The sequence below is a fragment of the Stylophora pistillata genome, chromosome 2 (assembly GCF_964205215.1).
Source record: "Stylophora pistillata chromosome 2, jaStyPist1.2, whole genome shotgun sequence".
Taxonomy (NCBI): domain Eukaryota; kingdom Metazoa; phylum Cnidaria; class Anthozoa; order Scleractinia; family Pocilloporidae; genus Stylophora; species Stylophora pistillata.
Window position 1 is genome coordinate 57,349,949 of NC_142520.1, and position 12,787 is coordinate 57,362,735.

Here is a 12,787-nt window from a genome sequence, read left to right on the forward strand (position 1 = left end):
GAAATTGAGCCCCTGGCTGTTCCTTATCATGATAAATAATCTATCTGTAGCAGACACAATTCTTTGGAAATACGTTGATGACACCACTCTTGTCGAATCAGTATTGAAGAATGAGTCTAGCTACATGCAGTTACGTGTAAATGAACTTGCAAGACAGTCAGAAGTTGATGGTTTCCAATTCAATGAGTCTAAATATAAAGAACTGAGAATATCATTCTCCAGATCAGGTAGCCTGTTTGATGAAATTACTATCAATGACGAGCAAATCGAAGTTGTTTCATCCGCTAGGTTGTTAGGAGTGATAGTCTAGGACAACCTCAGGTGGAATGCGCATGAAGAATCTATATGCAAAAATGCTGCGAAGCGTCTGTACTTCCTAAAACAGATAAAGCGCGCTAAAGTTCCATCTGAGGAAATGCTACTTTTCTATACAACATGTATACGCCCTGTATTAGAATATGCGTGCCCAGTTTTTCATAATTCTTTGCCGCAATATCTGTCAAATAAAATGCAAAGGTTGCTAAAACGCGCGTTGCGGATGATTCAGCCTGACTTATCCTACGCTGAGGCTCTAGTAGCTCTTGACGTTGCGTCACTGTACGAGAGGAGGGAGATCTTGTGTGATGTTCTCTTTTATCAGATTGTAAGGGACGAAAACCACAAGCTCCATGATCTGCTGCCTCCACGCAACGAGTCCACCTATTGCACCCGCAGCCAGAGATACGTGAAGCTACCGATTTGTAAGACAAATAGGTTCAAAAACACATATTTATCATGGCCAACAGTTTTAATTTTTAGTAGCTATCTTATTTATTTGTATTTTGGTTTTTGATACTTCTCTCATTGTATGTTATTGTAGATTACATTTTGCGACTTTTATTGTAGTTATCTTAGAGTAAGAGATAATTTATTCCCATTGTAAAGTAAGTCGTATTTCAGCCGGCCCGGAGGCTGCAATGATTTTACTTTCTAATAAAACTATCTATCTATCTATCTATCTATCTATCTATATATCTATCTATCTATCTATCTATCTATATATCTATCTATCTATATATCTATCTATCTATCTATCTTTCTATCTATCTATCTATCTATCTATGCCATAAGTTATAGGTTTCAGGAAAGTTAAATGCAAGGAATAAAATTTCAAATACTTTGAAATAGAATATAGCATCAGCTTCATTCAACACAATCTCTTCATTCCATTGTGGACAACCTCTTTTGGCGTTGTTCTTCACCAAGATAAAATAATATTCCATTATCTTCTCCTGTCCCTACCCATCCACCGCGCAAGAGTTCAAAACCCTAGAGTATATATTACTGACTATAAAGGATGCAAGTTTTGCTTCATAACGCCTGAGCAGAAAACTAACGCGCCGGTTCTCTTTTTTTCATCTCTCCTGAGATCGTAAACAAATTCCTTTAAACAGGCTATCGATTTTATATTGTGCATATGGGTAGATATAAACTTGAACATAGCGCTTTAATTTTGCACCCGCTCAATATATAATTTTCGATAAAAATATAGACATTTTGTTATTATCTCAAACTGACCCACCCTTAGCCTCTGTCGGTAACCGACCTTCAACTTCCTCTACAATCAATGTCGTTTGGTTTATAATGAGGACTACACTAGAAGACCCAATAGAATTTTGCCTTTTACATGTATCTTTGGGTAGCCCATTATTCGTTTTCAAGAACACCGAAAAGGAAACATCGCATCATAAACGAAAGAAATTTGTTAAAGGATATGTTTTAGGAACTTGTGTAGAATTTGAACAACTACAGAATATTCGAGAATAACAGTCTCGTTTACTTTATTTACGAATACAGGGTAGTTAAGATCTTTCTTAAATATCTTTGGTAGGTGGTTGGACAACAATCAGTTGAAGAAATTACCATCAGGGATTTTCAGTAACAACAACCGGCTGCTCGACTTGTAAGTTTGGAGCCTGCCCTTTTTAAGTAAAGAACGCATCAAATCCAACCAGAGTAGGCGGGAATATCAGCAGATCAGAGCAGCGATTTTCCAGTATTCTCCATAAACGTCTCGGTGCAATATCTCTAGATATCATGCGTGTTCCGATGCCCTTATAGGATTGTAGATTGCAAAATGGATCAATTGCTCCCACTGCCAAGCATGTAATGGGATCTTATGCAGAGTTGAATGTAATAATGACATTGCCTAGAAGAGCCAATAAGTAGAACACAAAACAACAAGTAGCTATAGAGAAAACATTAGGGAAAGGATCAAAAGTCAGAGTGAAGGCGAAACAGAGGCAAGATACGAAGTGATTGAAATAGGAGAAGAATACCGAATATGGAGCTGGAAACAGAATGAAATAGATAATAAACAAAGTGCCATTTGAAATCACCACCAAAAACAAAGAATCTCAGCTGAGTTAAGAACGTTCTTTTCAAATTGAGAGTTTTAGCTACAAAACTCACGGAAACTGGTTGGGCTGGAAATTGTTGGCAAATTAAAACAACTAAGTCGAGAGAGAGGTAATTCTTTTGATACCTCAGCTAATATTATTTCAGCTAATGTGCCGCAAAGTCATTTCTGAACACCTAAAGACTGTCAGCATTACCGATTTTGTTTGTTAAATCGTCGCGTATTGTCACTGTTTGTTAAATCTGTTCAAACCACTCAGTACGGCATTCGTTCTCTCTGTTAGACTGGTCGAAAACTTTGGAATTCTTTATCTATTGATGTTAAGAAAATCAAGCCGTTTTCCAGTTCTCGTCAATAAATGCGCAAGAATTCTGTGACTGATGGTTATAATATTATATATATCTTATTAAGCAAGCGCAAGGGCCGTACTGGGAGAATATCGGCCCGAGGTCTTGACAGTGCGGACCGAGCGCAGCGAGGTCCGTACAAAAAAGACCGAGGGCCGATATTCTTCCAGTACGGTCCCGAGCAAGCTTGGTAAATAAGAGATTTATTATACGACTGGAGTTCAAAAGGACACAAGTGCGGTATCTTTCGGGACCATGCGGGACAGCGCCCGGTCCAATACTGAGAGAATATTGACTGGAAATATAGCATTTTGATTGGTTGATTTTAGTTATTGGCCCTCTGACTGCCCGAGTCGTGTAATAAATACTATTACTGATTCCTAATGTTTTACGATTATATTGTCTTTAACTACTTTTTATCTAAAAACAAATATTTTGTATCTATATTCCTTGTACTCATATTATTGTTTGGGTCACTTACTCGGTTAGTTCCACGAACAATTTAGGTGTCCCAAACTTTGCACAATGTACCTAAAATTGAAAGTTTCTTTTCCTTCACAATCTCTTGATTTTTTATATCTAAAACACTTATTTGTATTCATTATTATTCTGTGTGAGTTTAAATAAAAATTGACTTGACTCGTTAAGACTAATAAACTTGTGACTGAGGGCCACAAGTTTATTAGCTATGCTATTATGTGTTACCCTCGTAAAATAAAGTCTTTATTTATTTATTTATTATAAACACATCTGTTGACAAGAGTTAGTTTATATCATAAGCAACCTCGAGTGGAAAATAAATATACACTGAAAAATGACTGTTAGCGCGAATCAAACTTGCATAGTGGCAGTAAAGAACTGAAGAGGGTAACTTCCCTTCTTTAAATCGTAGTTCAAGTTATATAGAATGTTGTAAAGGTTACGTTTATCCTGACTCTCCATCGAGATGTGCTCAATGTCTCATTATCTACTGAATATGAGTGAATATGTCTTTGTGTTGAATGAGTATCGTCGACCACAAAACGATTAACATAGGGTCAGGATCGTTTCTAAATTATTATTGCGGATTGATCAAATGTCTATCATATCAGAATCATGACAAATGCATTTGTTTGACCTGGACATAACACGAATAAACTGTAAATTGTTCGCTACAGCAAAAATACACAAGAGTTAACATTTTTAACTGACTTTAAGGAAATATCTTCTCGTAGGATTTTGGGTAACAACCAGATAAAGGAGCTACCACCTGGAGTATTCTATAACAACTCCGAGTTGGTCAGACTGTAAGTAATTGATATTGATTTCATTCCTTTGTTGATGGTGCTAAGAGTTTTATCTATTTATTTACTAGATATAAAGAAGAAGGTCCTGAAGCTTAATGGGTGTGGTCAGCCATAAAGAAAGAGAAAGGGGGTTGGTCGGGTCGGGTCGTAGGTGGACAGTATTGAACAAAAGATAATAACAGACCTTAGTTAGCATCCTCTCGATTAAATAAGTAATCATCTTCTTAGATATGTCGGGGTTCTTCCTTTTGTTAACTTCATTCTCTATTGCCTTGAGAACTTTTCTTCAGTTGTATAAGTGTGGCTGGTCTGAAGAGAGAGGTAGAAAGAAGCGAAGACTTACTTTTTACGAGATAGGACGAAATACGTAGAGTAACTGTATGGGAAAAAATCCAAAGGGAGAGGTGCGAACGGGACACCATGTTAGTCGTCCACCCAGGAGAATTGAGGGTTTAAAATTGACAAATATACCGATATAAAGAAGTATAGAAATAAAATTAAAGATGGTGACATAGACGATCCCATGAGATAGACCACGAACAAACCAAGTACAAAACAATAATTGATATTAAAAAGGACATATAATGGATTTATAAAATGATTTAAAGAACCTTCAAGCGTTCCCTCAGCTTAAGACTGCCTTGCACTTCACGTTTCTTTATACGTCAGTATCTCAATCGAACGCGAACACGATTTATAAATTTCCACGTATTAGTACTACTTTGTTTTAAAACTTATAGGTTTTTATACGGCAACAAGATTAGGACATTACGAGGCGATGTATTTTCCAAATTAGTCAAACTGCAGTGGCTGTAAGTGAAAAGTGGTCTGTACAAATGATTTAAACAAACTTTTGCAACACCTATACCCAGCACTTCCCACCCGCTATCCCTCTCACCTCCCTCTTTTCCTTACCCAAGTGATATTCCCCAATTTTCGAGCCTCACATCCACTAAGACTATTCTTCGTTTGAATTTCATTCATGAAAAGAGTGAGTTTTATGGATGTTACAGAAGGCAAATATCATTTGTTTGTTTATAAAGTCGTGCCAGAGAACACCGAACAGAAAACATTCCAAGCAGGAACTGATTGACACTAGAAAACTTAATTACTTACTTAGAACAACTCTTAAATCCAGCGTAAAATCCTTTTCTGCTTACTTTCTTAGTTTCTGTAGGTAATTATAGTTTAAAATTAAGACCGTAAGTATCAGTCCGGCCCCGGCCGGACCGATACTCATGGTCTTAAAATAAGCGAGGAAATTTGCTACCTTTCTATAATCAAGAAATTGATAGATATTCTAGTCTTCTCGGATAACGACGAACAAATCGTAGGTCCCGTCTCCTATAAGGTTAGGGGTAGCATAATTTCCCATGCAAGAGATTACTGTGTTGTGGATGTCCTCCCCTGGGGTGGGATGGGTGGGAATTGGCCCTGAAAAGCCCCCATGGGAGTGGTCAACTAACGTATACATGTATGTATGTATGTATGTATGTATGTATCATGTTTCCATTCTTTTCATTTACTTAATCTCAGCCAAATTTTCTTCAAGCTTTATTCATGGCGAGGAAAACAGGGTCGGGGTTGGTTTTTAAGCTGTGGTATTTGATTTATTGGTCAAGCTACAGCCGCTCTGAGTGCAAAACCTCACTTTCGTGAGAGCATTTTACAACTCTTCAATATACACACGGTCTTGACAGTACGGATCTCAGTTGACAGTACGGACCTCGCTGCGCTCCGTCCGTACAAAAAAGACCGAGGGCCGATATTCTTCCAGTACGGTCCCGAGCAAGCCTGGTCAATAAGAGATTTATTATACGACTGGAGTTCAAAAGGACACAAGTGCGGTATCATTCGGGACCATTCGGGACCATTCGGGACCATTCGGGGCCATTCGGGACCATTCGGGACAGCGCCCGGTCCAATACTGAGAGAATATTGACTGGAAATATAGCATTTTGATTGGTTGATTTTAGTTATTGGCCCTCTGACTGCCCGAGTCGTGTAATAAATACTGTTACTGATTCCTAATGTTTTACGATTATATTATCTTTAACTACTATTTAACTAATGCCGTAATACTTCTTATCTAAAAACAAATGTTTTGTATCTATATTCCTTGTACTCATATTATTGTTTGGGTCACTTGCTCGGTTAGTTCCACGATTTATTTAGGTGTCCCAAACTTTGCACAATGTACCTAAAATTGAAAGTTTCTTTTCCTACACAATCTCTTGATCTTTTATATCTAAAACACTTATTTGTATTCATTATTATTCTGTGTGAGTTAAAATAAAAATTGATTTGACTTGTTAAGACTAGGATAAACACATCTGTTGACAAGAGTTAGTTTATATCATTAGCAACCTCGAGTGGAAAATAAATATACACTGAAAAATGACTGTTAGCGCGAATCAAACTTGCATAGTGGCAGTAAAGAACTGAAGAGGGTAACTTCCCTTCTTTAAATCGTAGTTCAAGTTATATAGAATGTTGTAAAGGTTACGTTTATCCTGACTCTCCATCGAGATGTGCTCAATGTCTCATTATCTACTGAATATGAGTGAATATGTTTTTGTGTTGAATGAGTATCGTCGACCACAAAACGATTAACATAGGGTCAGGATCGTCTCTAAATTATTATTGCAGATTGATCAAATGTCGATCATATCAGAATTATGACAAATGAATTTGTTTGACCTGGACATAACACGAATAAACTGTAAATTGTTCGCTACAGCAAAAATACACAAGAGTTAACATTTTTAACTGACTTTAAGGAAATATCTTCTCGTAGGAGTTTGGGTAACAACCAGATAAAGGAGCTACCACCTGGAGTATTCTATAACAACTCCGAGTTAATCGGACTGTAAGTAATTGACATTGATTTCATTCCTTTGTTGATGGTGCTAAGAGTTTTATCTATTTATTTACTAGATATAATGAAGAAGGTCCAGAAGCTTAATGTGTGTGGTCAGCCATAAAGAAAGAGAAAAGGGGGGGGGGGGGTCGGGTCGGATCGTAGATAGACAGTATTGAACAAAAGATAATAACAGACCTTAGCATCCTCTCGATTAAATAAGTAATCATCTTCTTAGATATGTCGGGGTTCTTCCTTTTCTTAACTTCATTCTCTATTGCCTTGAGAACTTTTCTTTAGTTGTATAAGTGTGGCTGGTCTTAACAGAGAGGCAGAAAGCACCGAAGACTTACTTTTTACAATGTAGGACGAAATAAGTAGGGTAACTGTGTGGGAAAAAATCCAAAGGGAAAGGCGCGAACGGGACACCATGTTAGTCGTCCACCCAGGAGAATTGAGGGTTTAAAATTGACAAATATACCGATATAAGGAAGTAAAGAAATAAAATTAAAGATGGTGACATAGACGATCCCATGAGATAGACCACAAACAAACCAAGTACAAAACAATAATTGATATTAAAAAGGACATATAATGAATTTATAAAATGATTTAAAGAACCTTCAAGCGTTCCCTCAGCTTAAGACTGCCTTGCACTTCACGTTTCTTTGTACGTCAGTATCTCAATCATACGCGAACACGATTTATAAATTTCCACGTATTAGTACTACTTTGTTTTAAAACTTATAGGTTTTTATACGGCAACAAGATTAGGACATTAAGAGGCAATGTATTTTCCCAATTAGTCAAACTGCAGTGGCTGTAAGTGAAAAGTGGTCTGTACAAATGATTTAAACAAACTTTTGCAACACCTATACCCAGCACTTCCCACCCGCTATCCCTCTCACCTCCCTCTTTTCCTTACGCAAGTGATATTCCCCAATTTTCGAGCCTCATATCCACTAAGATTAGTCTTCGTTTGAATTTCATTCATGAAAAGAGTGAGTTTTATGGATGTTACAGAAGGCAAATATCATTTGTTTGTTTATAATGTCGTGCCAGAGTACACCGAACAGAAAACATTCCAAGCAGGAACTGATTGACACTAGAAAACTTAATTACTTACTTAGAACAACTCTTAAATCCAGCGTAAAATCCTTTTCTGCTTACTTTCTTAGTTTCTGTAAATAATTATAGTTTAAGATTAAGACCATAAGTACCAGTCCGGCCCCGGCCGGACCCATACTCATGGTCTTAAAATAAGCAGGAAAATTTGCTACCTTTCTATAATCAAGAAATTGATAGATATTCTAGTCTTCTCGGATAACGACGAACAAATCGTAAGTCCCGTCTCCTGCAAGGTTAGGGGTAGGATAATTTCCCACGCAAGAGATTACTGTGTTGTGGATGTCCTCCCCTGGGGTGGGATGGGTGGGAATTGGCCCTGAAAAGCCCCCATGGGAGTGTTCAACTAACGTATGCATGTATGTATGTATGTATGTATGTATGTATGTATCATGTTTCCATTCTTTTCATTTACTTAATCTAAGCCAAATTTTCTTCAAGCTTCATTCATGGCGAGGAAAACAGGGTCGGGGTTGGTTTTTAAGCTGTGGTATTTGATTTATTGGCCAAGCTACAGCCGCTCTGAATGCAAAACTTCACTTTCGTGACAGTATTTTACAGCTCTTCGATATACACACGGTGCACTGACAGTGGCATGGTTTTTTATAATACATGCCAGACAAAGATAAGCATAAAGGCTGATAGTTTCGAAAGAAACTGTGACGTTTCGAGCGTTAGCCCTTCGTCGGAGCGAAGGACGAAGGGCTAACGCTCGAAACTCCAGCTTTTGTAATCGTTACGGTGGCCAATTTACCATTTCAACTTTGTTGATATATCCAAAAGATAAGCATAGCTATTGACAAGAGTTAGTTTATATCATCACGTGATCTGAGGAGACTCGCAGCAACCTCAGGTCGAAAATGAAGTTTATGCTGAAAACTGACTGTTGGCGTGAATCAAACTTGCATCAGTAGCATTAAAGGACTGAAGAGGGTAACTTCCCCTCTTTATATATTAGTTTAAGCTATAGAGATTATTGTGAAGGTTGCCTCTATCCTGACCCACGATCGAGATGTGCTCAAAGTTTCGTTGTTTGCCGATTATGAGCGGATATGTTGTCATGTTTAATGAGTGTCATCGTCCACAGAGCAAGTAACATAGAGTTAGGTTTACTTGTAAATTAGCATTGTGGAATGACATTTGAAGATAATAACGAAAGCGTTTGTTTGACCTAGACGTGATACGAATAAAATGTAAATCCGATAGAAAAAAAGATTCGCTACAACAATAATACACAATAGTTCACACTTTAACTGAAATTAAGGAAACATCTTCTTGTAGAGATTTGGGAAACAATCCGATAAAGGAGCTACCACCTGAAGTCTTCAATTACAACTCCGAGTTGGTCGGACTGTAAGTAACTGATATTCATTCCTTTGTTGATATTGCTAGGAGTTTTATCGAATTATTTACTAAATATGATTGAGTTTGCCATGATAGCAAAACAAGCCCAAAAGAGCAGAAATCGCCAAAAAACACGACGGAAATACAAGGAATGATTAAGTCTTATTAACCTAAAGTGTAAAATATTCATATTTCGGAATATTTAGTGTTAAAAATGGACCCTATTTTTCCCTCATACTATTCCTTATAACGCATTCAAATTCTCAACGGTTGCTCGCGTAACTGAACACCGCGTCACACAACGTGGGACGCTTTCACAAAAAAATCCTTCGCTTTTGCTCGAGACGTGAGCTTGGGACGCCTGTGGTGGTATAATTTGTAAAGTAGCATTGTGGAATGATCATATATCGATCATATCAGAATTACAGCAAAAGTGTTTGTTTCCCCGGACATCAGAAACACGAATAAACTGTAAATTCGACAGAAAAAAAGGTTCGCTACAGCAAAAATACGCAAGAGTTAACAGTTTTAACTGAAATCGAGGAAAAATCTCGCGGGGATTTGGGTAACAACCAGATAAAGGAGCTACCACCTGGAGTATTCAATAACAACTCCGAGTTGATCGGAATCTAAGTAACTGATATTCATTCCTCTCTTGATGGTGCTATGAGATTTATCCTGGTTTTTAATAAATATGATCAAGAAGGTCCTCGTGCTTAGTATGTGTAGTATAAGCGTAAAGAACTGAAGAGGGTTACCTCCCCTATTTAAATCGTGGCTCAAGTTATATAGAATATTGTGAAGGTTACGTTTATCCTGACTCGCCATCGACATGTGCTCAAAGTCTCATTATTTTCCGAATATGAACGAATATGTTGTTTCGCTTTCTGTCGGATATTCGCGTAGGCCCCAAATGCTTCTTTCGAGGCGTCTGAGAAGGCACGCAGTGCTGGTGCTTCTGGAGTTTCGGGTGGAACCAGGCACCTCTTGAAACCAATCTCGTCAAGTTCCTTCATTTCCTTTAAGAACTGAATCCACTTTCCTTGTACCTCACATGGAAGCTCATCGTCCCAATTAAGACCAATCTGCCACAACGCTTGTTAACCTATTTTGGCTCTGATGAGGAATGCGGCTGCGAATCCAGTGGGGTCGTATAAAACCGGGCAACTTGACTTAGAAGCTTTCTCTTGGTCATGTTTATTCTACGGTCTACTGAACGATCTTTCAGGCGCGGTAAATCCACTTTGACTTTGAAGCTGAACTCATCTGTAACGTAATTCCAGATCACAAATGTGTTCGATCACCCGAACACATTTTTTCTCGATTACAGATGGCATGTGACCATTGTCCATGTCATTTTCACTTCCGACCCCCTTTAGAGTGTTGAAACTTCGTTTAACCAGGTGAACTAAGTCTCAAAATCTCGCATCTTCTCTCAGTTGCAGATCTCTAAGCTTTACTATGTCTTGAGGGATCGTGTGGAACACGAACCTTGGATCTCTGTAAATAGTGTCCAAATAATCTCACGCTGCGTCATAGTCCGAGCCTATCCCTTTAATTAACTCTTATGGGTTATCTTGCAGACATGTACTAAGAAAAGTTATCGCATCCCTTTTGCTGTATTTTGATTCTATCGCATGCTTAAAATCGACGCGAAAAATAGCATACTCTCTTACGTCTCTTTATTTACCCACGTAGCGTCAAGGAGCTTGTGGAGCTCGTTCAAAATACGTACGTGCCTCTAAGATTACGTTTCTAAAAAACCTAATACATACTGTCAAGACCTAAATGCAATAACTTCAAATTAACATTAAGATTTAAGTTTGTACAATAAAATTCAGAGTCATTAAAATACAGATAGAAAGTGGTGAAGCAATAACTTAAATAACTTAAAATTAGTATTAAAACGAAGTTTGCATTGTACAATGAAATTCAGAGTCACTTAAATACAGGTATAAAATTGTGAAGCAGCTAAAGTTTCAATGTTCGCAATAGCTTCTTAAAAAGGTTGATATTATTGGCCAGTTTCACACTTGAAGGTAATCCATTCCACAGCTGTGCACAAATATAAGTGAAAGATTTTTTCGTAAAATTTCGATTGAATTTAGGCGGGCACAAATTAATGCCGGTTCCTCTTAGATTGTACAAAGTTTTCCTAAACCTGAAAAAATCTCTGATATACTTGGGACCGTCGTTATGCAAACATTTATATAACATAAGGGATTGTTGTTTCCTTCTCTGGTCCGAACGTTTCCATATTCAAGATTCGCAGCAATTCATCATAAAGGGTGGACTTAAAATAACTTAGCAGTGATCTAAGAATATAATAGCTGGCATCTTCTAGCCGATTCGCTTGCACTTTTCCCAATCCAAGAAAGAGGGGGCGACAGTATTCAAAATGAGGGAGAATGAAAGTTTTATAGAGCTTTAACATTACATTGCCCAGGACAAAACACCTTATTCTCCTGAGTGCGCCACTTTTAACGTATACCTTTTGAAGCTGTTTAGTAATGTGATCCTTGAAGGATAGCATGCTATCAAGTTCAACGCAAGTATTTTGATAGATGGCAGTGTCTCTATGACAGAGCTATGTATGGCCAGGTCGTAATTGTACTTACAGGGACCAATAGGTACTGCTTGCGTCTTGGTGTTGTTGATCACCAGATGATTCTCTTGAAACCACGATGATAACCGCTCAAGACCATCATTCACAACAAATTCGAGAATCATGGGCAAGACGTCAGAGGCATACATAGTTGTGTCGTCGGCGTAAAACCTCAGAGATACATCTGGTAATGGCGTAATTCAAGTCATTTATATAAATATCAATCAGCAGCGGTCCGAGGAAGGACCCTTGAGGGACGCCCACCATTACTTCTAAGTAGCTAGAACAAACACCGGACAACTTAACTCGCTGCCTTTGACCCAACAAATAGGAAGAAGTCAAGTTTAATGCAGACAGAGAGAGGCCATACCCTTTTAATTTAGCCAATAGGAGGTTATGAATAGAATCAAATGCTTTGGACAGGTCCACTGCCACGGCTATGTCTGCCTCCGTGTTGGCAACGCTTCGCCTCCAGTCTTCAGTCATCTTCAAGAGTGCGGTGCAACAAGAATGTTTCTTCAAGAACCCAGATAGATTCGGAGAAAGATGTTCATGGAAAGCACCGTACAGCTGGTTAAACATAACCTTCTCGTACACTTTGGAAATGGCGGTAAGAATGGAAACAGGACGATAATTTTCTTTGCGTGTATCCTCATCCTTTTTAAATACCGGTGTCAAGCTCCCTCCCACTCTTCCATTCGGTTGGCCAGGATTGGTTCATAATCAGATAGTTAATCAGCTGTGTTACCTCCGCTGCTAGGATGGGAGCAGCGAGCCTTAAGAGACGAGGTGAAATTCCATCTACGCCAACAGCCTCCTGGG